Below are 19,002 nucleotides of genomic sequence, written 5' to 3' on the forward strand. Positions count from 1 at the left end.
CATTTAGTAACAAGGCATTCATTTTCCACATATCCCAGTTAAATACATGTCTCCTTTTCATTATACCTACGTTACATTTCACCAGGCAGTGATCTGAAAACGACACTGGTACTACACAATAACTGTGGCATCTTGGAATTGTATCCAATGAAATGTATATTCGGTCCAAACGAGCATGGCTGCTGCCCTGAAAACGGGTGAAAGTCACTTGACGCCCCCCTTCCAGACATTCAAAAACATCATCGAGTTCATTTTCATTAATTAAATTTGATAACACTTCACTGCTTCGGTCACGCACACCTGTATTATTGACTCTGTCTCCAGCACTTAACACACAATTAAAGTCACCTAACAGCATCACGCGCATATTACAACATACATATTGTGAAAGGTTCGAAAAAAAACGGACGCGCTCATCTACTGAATTCGGCGCATATACGCATATAACGCGGAACTCAGCATCACACATAACAATATCACAGAGAACAATCCTTCCTGACGACACGAAAAAATATTTTGAATCTGCAGTCCAGGCAGCTTTTTCACAAGAAGAACGCACCCTCCAGCCGTGCCTAACGCATGGCTAACCACCACAAAAAACCTAGTCGTGAAACGTCGCACCATGCTCCCGGTCCCCTCCTCTCCTTCAACCTTCGTTTCCTGGACGGCTAGTACGTCTATGTCGTGGTCAGTGACTAACCGTAGGACCTGACTTTGCCTACGACTAGCCGCCAGGCCTCTCACGTTTAATGTGGCAATCCTAAGGGACGGTATTTGAGCCATCTTGATCTAAAAGAAAAGTAGGCCCGGAGCATGGTGCTTACCGCTCACGACTAGCCCTCGGCTAGCCGCCTCCGGGACCTCCCGGCTTGTTGGTGTCCTTAGACGTGGCCGCTTTGTCGGCAGGCTTCTTTTCAGGCGGTACATTGGGCTTTGGCTTGTAGCCCAACCGCCTCCCATGAGGCGTCTTCGTCGGCGGTCCCTCACTGGTGCTGGTTGCCCGATCCTCGCGGTCCTTCGTCTGGTCGTGGGTGCGCTTGACGGAGGCAGCAAGAGCCCCAGTATGGTCGTCGTCGGTGACGCTCTCGTCCTGCTGCATTGCGGTCGCGTCGTCAGGTGCGTCTTCACTGACGCTTCCCATCGCCTGCACCTCAGTCGTAGCGACCTGTTCCGCCCTACTCGGTTTCTGGGTAGCCTCAGCCGCCTTTACGTCTACCTCCAAAGTCGTCGTCCCTGTTGTTGTCGCTGTCGACACCATGTCACCGGTTCCTTTAGCCGCGTCCTCCGCCTCGGCCACGTCCATCACGTGCTCTGCCGCAACATCATTCGCTGGTGGGCCGGTCACAGCGGCATAGGACTTCACGCATTCAGCGTCGACGTGGCCGAAACGTCTGCACCGGGTACAACGTGGGACTCTGCACTCACGGCGGACGTGTCCCGTGCCGTGGCAGCGCAGGCACTGCATCGGTCGACCGGGAACGACAACCAAGGCTAACTCTCCACCAACGCGGATCTGATGGGGGAGGTCTTCCACTTTCATGCTGGCCTTCAGCTTGAGAAGGACGGTCCTGGTGGTTGAGGTCTTGGTTCCCATGCCTTCAACGCGCCACCGCTCCCGGCTCACCTCCTCCACCTTGCCGAAAGCCGCGAAAGCCGTCCGGACGTCCTCGTCGGCAACGCCGTAGAGCAGCCAGTGAAGCCTAAGCTTCACCTGTTGGTCCTGCGGGTCAACGATGAGGCACCGTCGTCCCTTCACTTGAAGTTCCTTCAGGGCAAGCAGCTTTTTCGTTGCAGCTGCATCGCAGAGGGTCACTGCCCAGACATGGTTGATTTGGTAAGCCCCTATGCATAGCACATCAGGCAGCAGGCCCGTCGGCAGAAGGGCATCCCTGAAATCCTCCACCTTGTACGGCCTCGCACGTACATCACCGTGCAAAAAGACGGTGTTAATCACCAGTTGTCCTTTAGGCTGCTGCGGCAGAATAAAAGCATAATCCTTATCATCGTTGAGCCTGTTTCCGCGGCCAAAAGTGGCCGCTGTCGCTGCTCCACTGGAGCCCATGATTCTGCCGACCGCTCAGCTCGGCTGCCGGAAGCAGAATGGACTAACGAGGAGACATGAGAGGTGCCAGCTAAAGCAGTATATACACGATCTGAAAAAAAAAAAAATACGCGAAAGCGTTCGCGCAATCTTACCCACAAGTGGAAAAAAATAGACAGTTACTGGGGAGGAGTGTCAAGTGCGGCGCCGCGTGCGCCTACAAACAAGAAGGAAAAAAGAAACACTCCCCGTCGGGGAATCGAACCCCGGTCTCCCGCGTGACAGGCGGGGATACTGGCCACTATACTAACGAGGAGGCATGAGAGGTGCCAGCTAAAGCAGTATATACACGATGTGAAAAAAAAAATACGCGAAAGCGTTCGCGCAATCTTACCCACAAGTGGAAAAAAATAGACAGTTGCTGGGGAGGAGTGTCAAGTGCGACGCCGCGTGCGCCTATAAACAAGAAGGAAAAAAGAAACACTCCCCGTCGGGGAATCGAACCCCGGTCTCCCGCGTGACAGGCGGGGATACTGGCCACTATACTAACGAGGAGACATGAGAGGTGCCAGCTAAAGCAGTATATACACGATCTGAAAAAAAAAAAAAAATACGCGAAAGCGTTCGCGCAATCTTACCCACAAGTGGAAAAAAATAGACAGTTACTGGGGAGGAGTGTCAAGTGCGGCGCCGTGTGCGCCTACAAACAAGAAGGAAAAAAGAAACACTCCCCGTCGGGGAATCGAACCCCGGTCTCCCGCGTGACAGGCGGGGATACTGGCCACTATACTAACGAGGAGACATGAGAGGTGCCAGCTAAAGCTGTATATACACGATGTGAAAAAAAAAAATACGCGAAAGCGTTCGCGCAATCTTACCCACAAGTGGAAAAAAATAGACAGTTGCTGGGGAGGAGTGTCAAGTGCGGCGCCGCGTGCGCCTATAAACAAGAAGGAAAAAAGAAACACTCCCCGTCGGGGAATCGAACCCCGGTCTCCCGCGTGACAGGCGGGGATACTGGCCACTATACTAACGAGGAGACATGAGAGGTGCCAGCTAAAGCAGTATATACACGATGTGAAAAAAAAAAAATACGTGAAAGCGTTCGCGCAATCTTACCCACAAGTGGAAAAAAATAGACAGTTACTGGGGAGGAGTGTCAAGTGCGGCGCCGCGTGCGCCTACAAACAAGAAGGAAAAAAGAAACACTCCCCGTCGGGGAATCGAACCCCGGTCTCCCGCGTGACAGGCGGGGATACTGGCCACTATACTAACGAGGAGACATGAGAGGTGCCAGCTAAAGCAGTATATACACGATGTGAAAAAAAAAATACGTGAAAGCGTTCGCGCAATCTTACCCACAAGTGGAAAAAAATAGACAGTTGCTGGGGAGGAGTGTCAAGTGCGACCCCGCGTGCGCCAGAAACAAGAAGGAAAAAAGAAACACTCCCCGTCGGGGAATCGAACCCCGGTCTCCCGCGTGACAGGCGGGGATACTGGCCACTATACTAACGAGGAGACATGAGAGGTGCCAGCTAAAGCAGTATATGCACGATGTGAAAAAAAAAAAAGAATACGCGAAATCGTTCGCGCAATCTTACCCACAAGTGGAAAAAATAGACAGTTACTGGGGAGGAGTGTCAAGTGCGGCGCCGCGTGCGCCTATAAACAAGAAGGAAAAAAAAGAAACACTCCCCGTCGGGGAATCGAACCCCGGTCTCCCGCGTGACAGGCGGGGATACTGGCCACTATACTAAGGAGGAGACATGAGAGGTGCCAGCTAAAGCAGTATATACACGATGTGAAAAAAAAAAAAATACGTGAAAGCGTTCGCGCAATCTTACCCACAAGTGGAAAAAAATAGACCGTTGCTGGGGAGGAGTGTCAAGTGCGACCCCGCGTGCGCCAGAAACAAGAAGGAAAAAAGAAACACTCCCCGTCGGGGAATTGAACCCCGGTCTCCCGCGTGACAGGCGGGGATACTGGCCACTATACTAACGAGGAGACATGAGAGGTGCCAGCTAAAGCAGTATATACACGATCTGAAAAAAAAAAAAAAAAATACGCGAAAGCGTTCGCGCAATCTTACCCACAAGTGGAAAAAAATAGACAGTTGCTGGGGAGGAGTGTCAAGTGCGGCGCCGCGTGCGCCTACAAACAAGAAGGAAAAAAGAAACACTCCCCGTCGGGGAATCGAACCCCGGTCTCCCGCGTGACAGGCGGGGATACTGGCCACTATACTAACGAGGAGACATGAGAGGTGCCAGCTAAAGCAGTATATGCACGATGTGAAAAAAAAAAAAGAATACGCGAAATCGTTCGCGCAATCTTACCCACAAGTGGAAAAAATAGACAGTTACTGGGGAGGAGTGTCAAGTGCGGCGCCGCGTGCGCCTATAAACAAGAAGGAAAAAAAAGAAACACTCCCCGTCGGGGAATCGAACCCCGGTCTCCCGCGTGACAGGCGGGGATACTGGCCACTATACTAAGGAGGAGACATGAGAGGTGCCAGCTAAAGCAGTATATACACGATGTGAAAAAAAAAAAATACGTGAAAGCGTTCGCGCAATCTTACCCACAAGTGGAAAAAAATAGACCGTTGCTGGGGAGGAGTGTCAAGTGCGACCCCGCGTGCGCCAGAAACAAGAAGGAAAAAAGAAACACTCCCCGTCGGGGAATTGAACCCCGGTCTCCCGCGTGACAGGCGGGGATACTGGCCACTATACTAACGAGGAGACATGAGAGGTGCCAGCTAAAGCAGTATATACACGATGTGAAAAAAAAAAAAATACGTGAAAGCGTTCGCGCAATCTTACCCACAAGTGGAAAAAAATAGACCGTTGCTGGGGAGGAGTGTCAAGTGCGACCCCGCGTGCGCCAGAAACAAGAAGGAAAAAAGAAACACTCCCCGTCGGGGAATTGAACCCCGGTCTCCCGCGTGACAGGCGGGGATACTGGCCACTATACTAACGAGGAGACATGAGAGGTGCCAGCTAAAGCAGTATATACACGATCTGAAAAAAAAAAAAATACGCGAAAGCGTTCGCGCAATCTTACCCACAAGTGGAAAAAAATACAGTTACTGGGGAGGAGTGTCAAGTGCGGCGCCGCGTGCGCCTACAAACAAGAAGGAAAAAAGAAACACTCCCCGTCGGGGAATCGAACCCCGGTCTCCCGCGTGACAGGCGGGGATACTGGCCACTATACTAACGAGGATTTTTTTTTTCTTAATTTCCTCGTTACAGAAATGCCATGCGAATACGTTGTTAAAAAGAGAATCAGCTTAGCTTATGCTGACTCTCTGAAATTAAAATCGCTTGAATTTAGCCAACTCATCGAACAGCGGCAACCAATCGGGCGGTTCTTTCTGGGCTTTGTACACTTCACGCATGTAGACGACACTTTCAATAAAGTTTTCTCGCACAGAATGGGCATTCACATCAGCATGACATACCGACATTCTTGTGGACCATATACTATGGAGGCTCAGCAGCATAATAAGGTCATATGGAATATCGTTATTGCCTGTGTCTAAGTACCTGATACCACGTGGGGTTATTGGTAATGCTTTCTTTAATGTTCGTTGTAAGATGTCCCAATGAAAAAAGGGATCCCAACAATCAATGAAGACGTGATCGACAGTCTCTGGTTTTTTACACATTATGCAATCGGTGGTCCACGGCACATATATTCCCTTGTCGGCCAGCCAAGTCTTTACTGGCAAGGTATTTGTGAGACATGAGAGGTGCCAGCTAAAGCAGTATATACACGATGTGAAAAAAAAAAATACGCGAAAGCGTTCGCGCAATCTTACCCACAAGTGGAAAAAAATAGACAGTTGCTGGGGAGGAGTGTCAAGTGCGACGCCGCGTGCGCCTATAAACAAGAAGGAAAAAAGAAACACTCCCCGTCGGGGAATCGAACCCCGGTCTCCCGCGTGACAGGCGGGGATACTGGCCAGTATACTTTTTTTTTTTTCTTTATTGCAGTCTTGGACGTGTAATACAAAGTAACATATGGTAAAACACTTCAGCCACACTTGGGCTGAGGAGAGTGGTGCTAAAAACTTTTCATTTGTGACAAATCATCAAACAGTGATATCCACTCTGGTGGATCAGTCTGAGCCCTGAAACATTCGCGAAGATAAACTACACTTTCGATGAAGTTTTCACGTGTGGATCTTGTATTAATGTCTGCATGTCGCACCTGCATTCGCGTTTTCCACAAACTGTGGAGGCCAAGAAGCATAATTAAATCGTAGGGCACGTCTTCACTTTCAACTGATAAGTACCGGATGCCATAAGGACTTAAAGGGAGTTCCTTTTTAATCGTCCTCTGAAGGACATCCCAATAAAAAATTGGATCCCAACATTCTAGGAAAACATGTTCCACTGTCTCGGGCTTCCTGCATAACAAGCAGTTTGTTGTCCATGGCACGAAAAAACCTTTATCATGCAGCCAGGTTTTAACAGGCAGCGTACCGGAATGCAGCTTAAAAAAAAAGGTTTTGACCACAGGTCTAACGGGCATGTTCTTAACTCTTTTTAAAATATCTTGCCCTGGGCCTCCAAAGTGTGGTGTCCGATAAATGGGTACCGGCAACATCACGTCAACCAACGCTTTGTACAGCTTTTTCTTATTGACATTACATAGGTATTCAGGGCTGAAACGTACTTCCAGTATCTTGCACGAAAGAACAACCTCGCGCAAGTATCCTGTCACAGCACCACAAATGTTATCACAGGAGACTACCCTTCCAGGGAGCAGTCTCTGTAGGCGCACTTGCATAACAGATCTTAGAAAGGGATCACTTTGATCACGCAAAAACATAAATCGCGAGACCACTTGACGCAAAAAAAGATGCGCCAGGCCAAGGCCTCCGCTTTAAACGGAAACAAACAGGTTAGTTCGGCTAGTTCTTTCCCAGGTGGACGCCCAAATAAAAACAGCAAAAACACGATGCATTTTTTGAATAGCTGTTCGGGTCGCACACAGCACATTCATGACATACCAGAGCTTCGAAATCAAAAAGACATTACAGATAGAGGCACGGGAAAACATTGATAGCTGTCTTCCTTGCCACGCGACCGCTTTCTCTTTCATTCTCGAAGTTTCTTCTTTCCAGTACGAGCTGGGATCCCGATAACAATCCAGAGGTACTCCTAGATACCGCGTTGGCAAGGTGGACCATCGAAGCCGAGAAAAACAACCCGGTGTTACGTCCCATTCGCCATGCCAAAAACCGGAACTTTTTCCCCAATTGATCTGACTTCCAGTCTGAGCGCAGAATTTTTCAATCACAATTGTCGCTTCACAGATGCTCTGTCTATCAGCGCAAAAAACCGCTATATCGTCAGCATACGCGAGTACTTTCACGTGTGATGACTGCAGTCTGTAACCTGAAATTCGGTCAGAGTTGATAATTGCCAGGCATAGCGGCTCTAAATACACTGCAAAAAGCAAGGGGGAAAGCGGGCATCTCTGTCTTACTGAAGAACGTACAGCAAGTCTGTCAGTGAGATCGCCATTAACTATAATGCGGGTCGTACAGTTCTTGTAGGCCATTTTTACGCCCTCTACTATAATGTCGCCTAGTTTGGAGTGTTGCAGGATGGAAAAAAGGATTTCGTGGGAGACGCGGTCAAAGGCTTTCGCCAAGTCGAGCTGCATCATTGCTATCTGACCGCCAACTGCATCGACACACTCTAATACGTTGCGTGCGACATGTATATTTGTAGCGATGCTACGGCCTTTAATTCCACACGTCTGGTGAGACCCTACCAATTTCGTGATCACAGACTGCAGTCTTTTTGCTAGAACCTTCATAAATACTTTGTAGTCGACATTGGTGAGACTAATCGGTCGATATGACCCCACCAACAGTCGTTCTTCCGGATCATCAGTCTTGGGAATGAGAACGATGTGAGACGTGTTGAAAGACAATGGAACCTGTTTGCGTTCATAAGCCTCAGTTATCACATGGAGCATGCACTGTGCAACAGGAAGCTTAAAGGTTTTATAAAAGGCCGCACTTAGCCCATCTGGTCCAGGAGCTTTCCCAGATGGTAGGTCGTCTATTGCTTTTTCTATCTCCTGTAAAGTTATAGGCAGTTCAAGACGTTCCTTAATTTCATCATCTAGTCTTGGCACCAGCCTCAAGAAGTCTACATGGAAGCCTTCTATGGTCTCGAGCTTATTGCTAAGAAGTTCTGTGAAATGTTCGGCTATAGCACACTGAATGTCTCTCGCATCTTCCGAAGTCCGGCCGTCAAATCGGATGCTCCTAATTTCTTTCTGGCAAGCGTATCTTTTCTCGTCTGATAGCGCTCGTTTTGTCGGCGTTTCGCCAGCCCACAATTTTTCAGACCTTGCACGTATGACGGCGGCCCTATACCTGTCCGCGTCGATTCTTTCGAGCTGGCATTTCACTTCCCGTATTTCTTTCGTGAAAGTTCCCGGCGCGCTATTTTCCATGCTCAGCATCCATTCAAGTTGCCCGTTCATTTCTTTTTCTTTTTCTTTCTCTTTATAGCGAGCCACGCTGCTCTTTTCTATTGCTTTCATTTTTACCCACTCTTTGAACCCCTCCCATCCAGTTGCAAAACTAGCTGGCTGCGCGTCTAGCAGTTTGTCTAGCTTGGTCTTTATTTGTATAATGAACCCTTCATCCTCCAAAAGCTTTGTGTTCAATTTCCATAAGTGCCAGTTAAAGCGCAATTTCCTGCCCTTCATTCCTAAAGTCATGCTCACGAGGCAATGATCACTGAAAGGCACAGGTTTAACGTCATAACTTGAGCATAGCGGCATAAGATCGACAGATACATACATTCTGTCTAGTCTCGCATGGCTCTCCCGCTGAAAGTGCGTGTATTGTGGGTGGGTCCCAGTGGAAAACACATTGCCAACATCCTCGAGACCATACTCATGCACAAAAGTATTCAAAACTTCAGAGCTCTTGTCTCTCAGTGGCCTAAACTTCACTCTGTCAGCTGCGGCGCACACACAGTTGAAGTCTCCTAGTACAAGCAAAAGCTTGTCGCCATTCAACCATGGCTCAAGTGATTCAAAGAAAATTTTACGCTCGCTTTCTACAGTAGGAGCATATACACAAACAATTCGCCACCAAAAATTCGAAAATGTGAAATCAGCAATCAAAAGGCGACCACTTGGGCATGCAAATACAGACTCTAAGTTCACTCTTAACGTCTTACGTATGAATACAAGGCACCCACCCGACGTCCCAACAGAATGACAAACGCACACATGAAAGTTTGCTTGAAAGGAAGACACCATGCGGTCAGTGTGCTCTTGGCTCTCTATTTTCGACTCTTGTAAAGCAATTATGTCAATATCGTTATCCAGAAGAAGGCGATTAAGCTGGTATTGTCGCCTTCTTGCTCCCAGACCTCTGACGTTCAAAGTCGCAACTCGAAGTGGAGCAATAAGATTAAAAGCCATGTCTTAGAAGAAGAAACGCCTCTATCCGCATGGTGCCTACCTTCATGGTTGACGTAGCCTTCCTCACGACTGCCAGGACCTCTTGACACCGGTCGACCAACACAACCGGCGCTGACACCGACCAGGACACTGTGTTACTACGGAGGCTGTTTCCCCGCCTTCCGCGGGTCGGCCGGAAGGTTCGGCCGCGGTTTTAAAGACGAGCGTCTCACTCCCCCTGCCTTCGGCGGAGGCTCATCGCCGCTACCGCCTGGCTGCAGCTTGACGTCCCCGCTTTCTTCATGCGGACGTTTTCCAGCAATGGTGCTCGCCGCTTCCTGGTTCGTCTCCATGGTATCAATGCCGGGGGTCTCCACGCTGCTTTCTTTAGCGTCCGCGGCTTTCGCCGCCTCCTTTGCCTTGTCATCGTCGTCCTGTTCAGGCTTATGCTGCGCCTGTACACTACCATCTGTTGCGCCGGAGGGCCCCGCCTTCTGCTTCACCAGAGTCGTGAACGATGGCTGAGTATGGCGCTGTGGTTGTCCACCCACACGGGCTGCTTCCTCAGCATCCGTCTCGTCCATCAGCATCTCGGACGCGTCCTCGCTGGTTCCCGGGCCTGTAATGCTCGCGTAAGTGCGAGTACACTGGTCTTCTTCGTGCCCGAAGCGCCGGCAGATTCCGCAACGCGGGACTCGACATTCCTTGCGGATGTGGCCCGTACCGCGACACCGAAGGCACAGCGGGGGTCTGCCTGGTACCACGACAAGCGCCAACTCACCGCCAACGCTCAGCTGGTGTGGCAAGTCATCCAACTTCACGCCCGCTTTCAACTTGAGGGTGACAAGCCGGGTGGTTGATCCCTTCTCTGTCATACCTTGTACACGCCAGCGCTCCCGGGCTACTTCGGTAACTTTTCCATAGGGCGCAAAGGCGACACGCACGTCCTCATCAGGCAGATTGTGTAGAAGCCAGTGGAGCTTCAGTCGAACGTCCTGGTTCGCCGGGTCAATCACCAGGCAGCGCCGGTTTTTTACACGCAGCTCCCCGATGCTCGAGATCTTCTTCACCGCGTCCGCGTCCTTGAAAGTGATAGCCCAGACATGGCTCATGCGATACGCCCCCAGGGCGATAACATCCGGAAGAAGCGAATGCGGTGCCAATGCGTCACGGAAATCTTCAATCCGGTACGGTCGCGCCGTGATATCAGCGTGCAAAAAAACTGTATTTAAAACATAACGACCTGTTGGCAGACCTGGCAGAACAACTTGGTAGGTGCCCTCCTGTTCCATCGTCCTGTTTCCGCGGCCAGAAAAGGCCGCTGTAGCCGCTCCAACGGAGCCCGTCATCATGCGTCCGTCACGCTCGGTGGCCGGAAGCAGCACTGGCCACTATACTAACGAGGAGACATGAGAGGTGCCAGCTAAAGCAGTATATACACGATTTAAAAAAAAAAAGATACGCGAAAGCGTTCGCGCAATCTTACCCACAAGTGGAAAAAAATAGACAGTTGCTGGGGAGGAGTGTCAAGTGCGACCCCGCGTGCGCCAGAAACAAGAAGGAAAAAAGAAACACTCCCCGTCGGGGAATCGAACCCCGGTCTCCCGCGTGACAGGCGGGGATACTGGCCACTATACTAACGAGGAGACATGAGAGGTGCCAGCTAAAGCAGTATATACACGATCTGAAAAAAAAAAAAATACGCGAAAGCGTTCGCGCAATCTTACCCACAAGTGGAAAAAAATAGACAGTTACTGGGGAGGAGTGTCAAGTGCGGCGCCGCGTGCGCCTACAAACAAGAAGGAAAAAAGAAACACTCCCCGTCGGGGAATCGAACCCCGGTCTCCCGCGTGACAGGCGGGGATACTGGCCACTATACTAACGAGGAGACATGAGAGGTGCCAGCTAAAGCAGTATATACACGATCTGAAAAAAAAAAAAATACGCGAAAGCGTTCGCGCAATCTTACCCACAAGTGGAAAAAAATAGACAGTTACTGGGGAGGAGCGTCAAGTGCGGCGCCGCGTGCGCCTACAAACAAGAAGGAAAAAAGAAACACTCCCCGTCGGGGAATCGAACCCCGGTCTCCCGCGTGACAGGCGGGGATACTGGCCACTATACTAACGAGGAGACATGAGAGGTGCCAGCTAAAGCAGTATATGCACGATGTGAAAAAAAAAAAAAGAATACGCGAAATCGTTCGCGCAATCTTACCCACAAGTGGAAAAAAATAGACAGTTACTGGGGAGGAGTGTCAAGTGCGGCGCCGCGTGCGCCTACAAACAAGAAGGAAAAAAGAAACACTCCCCGTCGGGGAATCGAACCCCGGTCTCCCGCGTGACAGGCGGGGATACTGGCCACTATACTGACCCTCTCTTTTTTTTATTACCTTTCTCAGGATTGAAACAAAGCGATACAATCACAAATTCACACTACATAAAGTAATTAAAAACGCTTGCCCGCTTTGGGCAAGCGTGGGTATTTAAAACCGCTTCAGGTTGACAAGAGCATCTAATACAGGCATCCATGCTGGTGGATCAATCTGTGCTTTATTTATCTCACGAATAAACGCGATACTTTCTTTAAAGTACTCTCTGGCTGGCTGGGCGTTCATATGTGCATGATACACTGCCATTCTTGTTTTCCAGATGCTGTGAAGACATAAAGCCATAAACATGTCATACGGCTCCTCTTCATCATTATCGGTTGGGAGGAAGCGGATGCCATATGGGGTAATCGGTAACTCTTTCTTTAAAGTACGTTGTAGTATGTCCCATAAGGAGGTGGTATCTACGCAATCAAGAAAAATATGGTCGATAGTTTCTGGTTGCTTGCACAATAAGCAGTTTATCGTCCAAGGCACGAAGATACCCTTCTGCTCTAACCACGGTTTAACGGGCAGAGTTCCGGTGTGCAAGTAAAAGAAGAACGTTTTCACCGTGGACCGTACTGGCATCCGCTTTACCCTTTTCAGTACGTCTTTGCCTGCTCCTGCTGACAACATGGTGCGATACAGTGGTTCTGGCATACATACATCAACAACATCTTTGTACAGTTTCTTTCGTGTGACATTGCTTAGATACTGTAATGAGAACCGTGCTGCGATGAACTCGTAAGACCAGACGACTTCTCGCAGGAAGCCTCGTACTTTCGGCCCATCAACCCGATCAGACGACACAATAAACGCTGGCATAACGTCACACAATCACATTTGAAACACAGTACGTAGGAAAGCATTGCTTTGCTCTCGCATAAAGAGAAATCTGGACGCTACCTGTTTTAGAAACAAATGCGCCAAGCCCAGTCCGCCACTTTTCACTGACCGGAATAAACTTGTACGGCTTGTACGTTCCCAAGTTGATCCCCATATATACACTGCTAGCACCCTGTGGAGTCTTTGAATGCTTGCTCTCGTCGCACACAGTACTTGCAGAACGTACGAAATCTTGGCTACAAGAAAAAGGTTACATACTGTTGACCTTGCAAATATAGATAAGTCTCTCCCTCCAAATGTTGTCGATTTTTCTTTTATTTGTTCCGCTTCATTTCTCCAATAATCACTAGTGTCTTCGTAGTGATTTAAAGGCACCCCGAGGTATTTCGTTGGCGAAACCGTCCACTGCATGCTTTCAATAACGTCCGAGGTGTCGTCCCAATCCCCATGCCAAAAGCCCAAAGATTTGCTCCAGTTGATAACGCTTCCGGTCGCTTTACAAAAACTCTTCGCCATACTGATGGCATTCCTGACACTTTCTTGGTACGAACAGAAAACTGCAATATCGTCAGCGTACGTAAGTAGCTTAACCTCACTTGTGCTCAACTTAAAACCTTTTATTCCACTCGATGACATGATTTTCAAACAGAAAGGTTCCAGGTACAGCGCGAACAGTAAAGGAGACAAAGGGCATCCCTGCCAAACAGAGGACTTTATCTGGAAACTGGCAGTTAATGATTTATTAATTTTAATCCTGCTAGAAATGTCTGGGTAACACATTTCTATACCTTCTGATAGGACCTTCCCGACATTAATGTGTTCTAGAATGTTGAAAAGGACTTTATGCACAACTCTGTCGAATGCCTTCTCTAAATCCAGTTGTACCATGGCGGCCTTACTACAGTACGCATCACAGCACTCCAGGACGGTTCTAGCCACGTGTATGTTTGTTACAATGGACCTTCCTTATATGCCGCAAGTCTGATGCGGCCCCACAAGCGTGGTTATAACACTTTGCAGTCTCCTACCCAAAACTTTAGCGAAGATCTTGTAGTCCCTGTTCGTTAGAGTTATCGGTCGATACGCTCGTACAGAGAGCAAGGCAGCTGGATCCTCTGTTTTTGGAAAAAGTACAACATGGCTGTGCCTGAAAGAAGGAGGCAACTTCTTTGTTCTGTATGCCTCCTTTATTACGTTATGCAGGACAACTGCTATCTCAGTTTTAAAAGCCTTGTAGAATTCTGAGCCAAAACCATCAGGGCCTGGCGATTTCCCTGCACTCAATTCATCAATTGCCCCTTCAATTTCTGCAACGCTGATTGGTGCTTCGAGATTCGTTTTAACTTCTGCTTCAAGTTTTGGCATGTGTCTCAAGAAATCGCTTTGAAAACCTTCCACAATCTGTGGTTCGTGGCCAACTAAATCCCGATAATAATCAACAAATGCGCGACGTATCAGTTCCTCGTCTTGCACAACTTCATCTCTGTACATTATCGCTTTTATTTCGTTGCGCGACGCATAGCTTTTTTCATCTGATAGAGCGCGTTTGGTCGGGATTTCACCTATATACATTTTTTCCGTACGCGCTCGTACAACTGCGCCCCTGTACTTTTCTGTATTAATAATTTCTAGTTTGCTTTTATATTTCTTTTATTTCTCTGGCAAAGTTACCCGGGGCTCTAGCCTCTGCATTCAAATAAAAATCAAGCTGGCTTTGGAGCTCAGTTTCTTCTTTGTTTTGCTTCCTCCGCAATGCCCCGGCTGTTTCGATGGCTGAGATTTTTGCGTTTTCCTTAAAATGTTCCCATGCCTCCGCATAACACTCCGGTTCATTTGCCAGTAGGTCTCCAATTTTTTTCTTTTGTTTCCTTCATATATACCTCATCACTGAGGAGTTTAACATTGCATTTCCACAGCTGCCAGTTAAATTTCGCCGGTTTCCTCGGACCTAGTGCGCACACAACCAAACCATGGTCGCTAAAGAAAACGTTTTTAATGTCATACTTATTGCAGACGGGTGCCAAATCTGCCGAAACATAAATACGATCTAATCTAGCGTGGCTGTCCCCCTGGTAGTGGGTAAACCGAGGCAATGTGCCATTTGACAGGAAGCACCCTACATCTTCTAACAGGTGACCTTCAGTCAGCGCATTTAGTACCGACATACTCGCATCTCGTATCGGTGCATCTCTTGTCCTGTCTTCTACTCTGGATACGCAATTAAAGTCCCCCATCATTATAATTGCCCTGTCACAATTCAGATAATGTTCAACACTTTCAAAAAACAATCTGCGCTCACTTGGTGCATTTGGGGCATGTAAACAAACTATTCGGAACTTCTGGGCTTGCAACGTTATGTCACATACAATAAGTCGTCCAGTGTCACACGCGTACACACTATCAACAGATATACCTGTGGAGTGCTTCAAGAACAGCGCACAACCACCGGCTGTATCTACTGCATGCGCAACGCATACATTGTAGTACGCCCTAAAAGGTTCAACCATGCGGTTTGTTCCTTCCTGACTTTCGATCTTCGTTTCCTGTATGGGTATTACGTCCAATTCATTTTCCATAAAAAGTCGACTCAGCTGGTATTGTTTTCTCCGTGTCGACAGGCCCCGCACGTTAAGAGTGCCTACATAAAGAGGCGTTTGGAGAGTAACACCCATTTTTTTTTATAAACACAAACCGCATAGTATCCCTTGCTTATCACAAGACGGCAAAATACTCACATTTTTTATAGAAAATCCCAGTCGTTCCAGCCATATTGATTAGAATTTAGACTTCGCCGTGACGACGTCAACGCACTGTCTTTCCAGTCCCTTCCGCTGATAGTGTCCGGTTGGAAAAAAAGAAGGCTCGACACCTAGTCACGTCGCCGGCGGGGCCGGCGGTTTCCGCTCGGGCCGTGGCTCGAGCGGTATTTTCGGTGCGGGTTTAAATGTAGTCCTTCGATGGGGTGTCGTTTTCACAGGCGGCTCATCCGTTGCATTCTGGTCGGTCTTGTGCCCTTCTTTGCCGTCCTCATGGAGTCGTTTTGGTGCAGGGCTGCTGGTACTTGCCATAATGACGTCTGTAGTCTCAGGGCTTTGCTCGACACTCGCGCCAGGTGCAATGTGTTGGCTCGTTGGAGCGCCCATCGCCTGTGTCTCTACAGCCTCTGTTGAAGCGATGGCTGTGTCTTCCGCAATAATGACTGCAGCCTTTTGCTTCACATGTGACACGTTTGCTGCACCAATAGTTCGCGAGCTGTCTGCCTCGGGGGTAGTTTCGGCCGCGTCTGCCTCGTCCATTAGATGTTCCGTCGAGAGTTCATCATTTGCTTTGACTCCGGCCACGTTTGCGTAGGTTCGCACGCAGACGCTTTCATCGTGGCCATATCGCCGACATTTGGCACAACGCGGTACCCGGCAGTCGCGCCTGATATGGCCTGTGGCATGGCACCTCAAGCATAGCGGTGGGCGTCCCGGCGCAACGAGTAGAACCATGATTCCTGCAACGCGCCACTGATGGGGTAAATCTTCTAGAGTTGCACCAGGCTTGAGCTTCAGACCAAACGTGCGCGTAGACGAGCCTTTGTCAGCTATTCCGTGCACTCGCCAGCGCTCCTTGTATATATCGCATGCTTTCCCATACGGTGCTAGAGCAGAGCGCACTTCTTCGTCCGGAACATTATGTAGCACCCAGTAAAGCTTGATGCGCACTTCTTGATTTTCGGGGTCAACCACAAGGCACCGTTTCTCCTTGACCAGAACTTCCCCAATTTCTACCATCTTCTTCGTAGCTTCTGCACTTTTAAAAGTGACGGCCCAAACATGGTTCATCTGGAACGCCCCCAAAGCTATCACTTCAGGAAGCACTCCGAGATGAAACAACGTGTCCCGAAAGTCTTCTACACGGTAAGGCCTGGCTTTCAAATCCACGTCAAGAAAAACAGTATTCGCTACAGACGCACCTGTTGGCAGCGACGGCAGAATAACTTGATAGTACAGGGCTTCATCAGCAAAAAACCTGTTTCCGCGGCCCGACTGGGCCGCTGATACCGCTCCGGCGGAGCACATTCCACACGCGTCCGTTTGCTATCACGGCCGGAAGTAGAATCCGCAAGCAATTTGGCATGCTCAAAGTCTGCAATCCAGGCCCGTAGTTTTTAAAAAGTTCAGTAATGGCTGAATGGCCTTGAAACTCGATTGAGCATCTGGCCAAGGGCCTAAAATAATGTCCTCCGACAACGGTGCGCTGTCGAGACGCGTAGGGTCGTTGTCCAACCTTTCACGATCTTCCACGTACTGAGGGCAGTCACAAAGCACATGACCTATAGTCTCAGTCACATTGCACACCTCACAGTGTGGAGACTCGGTGCGTAGCATGAGGTGCACGTATCCGCGCGTAAACGCTACCCCCAGCCTTAGTCTGTGCAGAAGACTGGCACAGCTTCGTTGAATTTTCGGTGGTAGCCTAAAATTCATGGCAGGGTCCAATCTCTGGAGTCGTCTGTGGCGATTATCCGGATTGTCCCAGTGCTTTGCTGTCAATTTTCGGATGACACTGGAGAGGAGACAGTTGGCGTCCGCTTTTGAAAAAGGAATTGAAAGCAGTGACTCTCGTTCTTCGAGTGCTTTCTTCGCTTCCGCGTCGGCCAGTTCGTTGCCCTGTATACCACAGTGACTGGGAATCCACTGAAATGTGATGTGGTGGCCGTTTTCTTGCGCTAAAGTGTAGAGCTCGGCAGTTTGAAGAGGCAACACTCTGTAAGCGCTTTCTTTCAACACCACTCTAAGTAGCTGAAGAGCCGATTTTGCGTCGCTGAAGACTGTCCATATTTCAGCAGGCTGTCGCGAAATATATTGAACGGCCTCTCTGATTGCCACTAGTTCCGTAGATGTTGAAGTCGTCTTCTTATGCAGACGAAACCGTCGAATGACTTGATGCGCAGGCACGACGAAAGCCGCACCAGACGCATACGACGATACCGATCCGTCTGTTTACACGCTCACCGAGGAGTCATATTCTTTCGATATATATTGAAGTGTTAAATGTCTGAGGCCGATGGTAGGTATTCGCGATTTTTTAGAAATTCCCAGAATAGATAGACGTACCGGTATTTTGGACATTACCCATGGGGGCATATGCGGAAGGTCAGCCGGGGCAAAGTATGCTGGTATGGCAGATTATTGCCATTTAACGGCTCTTGAAAAAGTGGAGTCCTGCCGTATATCGGGTAATGTCGATAAGGGATGACGTCCATGACGACAAAGCAGTCGCAGAAATACTCGAAGAGGTTCGCATCGTAGATAGACAGGTAAAGGGGTGACGCGAACCTCCTGAATTGTTCCGTGGGTTGAGGTGCAACGTGGAACACCGAGACATGTTTTCAGCATCTGTGCCTGGGCACTTTCCAGCGTGCGTAAACATGACGGGCTCATACCTGATAGAACTGGCAGGCTATACCGAATGTATCCGACGTAGAGAGCCTGGTACAGCCGGAGTAGCGAACTCTCAGATGGACCCCACTTCATACCGGCCAGAAAGCGAAAAACTTGAGCAAGCCCAGTTAATTTTTTCTTTAACATTGCCACATGTTTCGACCATGAAACACCGCGGTCAATGACAACGCCGAGGTACTTGTGGTGGGTGACATATGGGATCGCATTTCCATTGATCATAATTGGATACCAACACATAAGCTTCCGTGTGAACGCTATCGCAGCGCACTTGTCTGGGGCCAGTTGCCGTCCTTGGCGCTGCAGGTACTGAGACGTTAAAGAAACAGCTCGCTGCAATGGTAAAACTGCAATCTGGCACGAATTTGCGGTCGCGTGACTGCGGGTGCCCATATGCATATGTCTACTGCGTATGTACTGATGCGTACTGTATCAGGAAATATTTCCGCAAGGCCAATAAGGGCAACATCGAAAATAGTCGGGCTGAGAACTCCTCCTTCAGGCACTCTACTGAGAACTCCTCCTTGAGGCCACTATACTAACGAGGAGACATGCGAGGTGCCAGCTAAAGCAGTATATACACGATTTGAAAAAAAAAAAAAGATATGCAAAAGCGTTCACGCAATCTTACCCACAAGTGGAAAAAAATAGAGACAGCTACTAGGGTGCAGTGTCGAGTGCGGCGCCGCGTGCGCCTACAAACAAGAAGGAAAAAAAGAAACACTCCCCGTCGGGGAATCGAACCCCGGTCTCCCGCGTGACAGGCGGGGATACTGGCAACTACACCAACGAGGAGACATGGGATGTGCCAGCTAAAGCAGTATATACACGATTTGAAAAAAAAAAAAAAGATATGCAACAGC

General features: G+C 49.1%; 14 non-coding genes across 14 annotated transcripts; all 14 read right to left on the reverse strand.

The window, feature by feature from the left end:
* Positions 1-2,285: 2,285 nt before the first annotated feature.
* TRNAD-GUC (transfer RNA aspartic acid (anticodon GUC)) lies at positions 2,286-2,357 on the reverse strand. The gene has a single exon. It is a non-coding gene; the product is annotated as a tRNA-Asp (tRNA).
* Positions 2,358-2,524: 167 nt separating this feature from the next.
* Positions 2,525-2,596, reverse strand: TRNAD-GUC (transfer RNA aspartic acid (anticodon GUC)). Its single transcript has one exon. It is a non-coding gene; the product is annotated as a tRNA-Asp (tRNA).
* Positions 2,597-2,768: 172 nt separating this feature from the next.
* On the reverse strand, positions 2,769-2,840 carry TRNAD-GUC (transfer RNA aspartic acid (anticodon GUC)). The gene has a single exon. It is a non-coding gene; the product is annotated as a tRNA-Asp (tRNA).
* Positions 2,841-3,008: 168 nt separating this feature from the next.
* Positions 3,009-3,080, reverse strand: TRNAD-GUC (transfer RNA aspartic acid (anticodon GUC)). Its single transcript has one exon. It is a non-coding gene; the product is annotated as a tRNA-Asp (tRNA).
* A 169-nt stretch (positions 3,081-3,249) lies between these two features.
* Positions 3,250-3,321, reverse strand: TRNAD-GUC (transfer RNA aspartic acid (anticodon GUC)). The gene has a single exon. It is a non-coding gene; the product is annotated as a tRNA-Asp (tRNA).
* Positions 3,322-3,487: 166 nt separating this feature from the next.
* TRNAD-GUC (transfer RNA aspartic acid (anticodon GUC)) lies at positions 3,488-3,559 on the reverse strand. The gene has a single exon. It is a non-coding gene; the product is annotated as a tRNA-Asp (tRNA).
* A 414-nt stretch (positions 3,560-3,973) lies between these two features.
* TRNAD-GUC (transfer RNA aspartic acid (anticodon GUC)) lies at positions 3,974-4,045 on the reverse strand. Its single transcript has one exon. It is a non-coding gene; the product is annotated as a tRNA-Asp (tRNA).
* A 174-nt stretch (positions 4,046-4,219) lies between these two features.
* Positions 4,220-4,291, reverse strand: TRNAD-GUC (transfer RNA aspartic acid (anticodon GUC)). Its single transcript has one exon. It is a non-coding gene; the product is annotated as a tRNA-Asp (tRNA).
* Positions 4,292-4,704: 413 nt separating this feature from the next.
* Positions 4,705-4,776, reverse strand: TRNAD-GUC (transfer RNA aspartic acid (anticodon GUC)). The gene has a single exon. It is a non-coding gene; the product is annotated as a tRNA-Asp (tRNA).
* A 169-nt stretch (positions 4,777-4,945) lies between these two features.
* On the reverse strand, positions 4,946-5,017 carry TRNAD-GUC (transfer RNA aspartic acid (anticodon GUC)). The gene has a single exon. It is a non-coding gene; the product is annotated as a tRNA-Asp (tRNA).
* Positions 5,018-5,185: 168 nt separating this feature from the next.
* Positions 5,186-5,257, reverse strand: TRNAD-GUC (transfer RNA aspartic acid (anticodon GUC)). Its single transcript has one exon. It is a non-coding gene; the product is annotated as a tRNA-Asp (tRNA).
* Positions 5,258-11,052: 5,795 nt separating this feature from the next.
* TRNAD-GUC (transfer RNA aspartic acid (anticodon GUC)) lies at positions 11,053-11,124 on the reverse strand. Its single transcript has one exon. It is a non-coding gene; the product is annotated as a tRNA-Asp (tRNA).
* Positions 11,125-11,294: 170 nt separating this feature from the next.
* On the reverse strand, positions 11,295-11,366 carry TRNAD-GUC (transfer RNA aspartic acid (anticodon GUC)). The gene has a single exon. It is a non-coding gene; the product is annotated as a tRNA-Asp (tRNA).
* Positions 11,367-11,536: 170 nt separating this feature from the next.
* On the reverse strand, positions 11,537-11,608 carry TRNAD-GUC (transfer RNA aspartic acid (anticodon GUC)). Its single transcript has one exon. It is a non-coding gene; the product is annotated as a tRNA-Asp (tRNA).
* Positions 11,609-19,002: the final 7,394 nt, after the last annotated feature.

Source organism: Dermacentor andersoni, chromosome 4 (assembly GCF_023375885.2).
Source record: "Dermacentor andersoni chromosome 4, qqDerAnde1_hic_scaffold, whole genome shotgun sequence".
NCBI classification, from domain to species: domain Eukaryota; kingdom Metazoa; phylum Arthropoda; class Arachnida; order Ixodida; family Ixodidae; genus Dermacentor; species Dermacentor andersoni.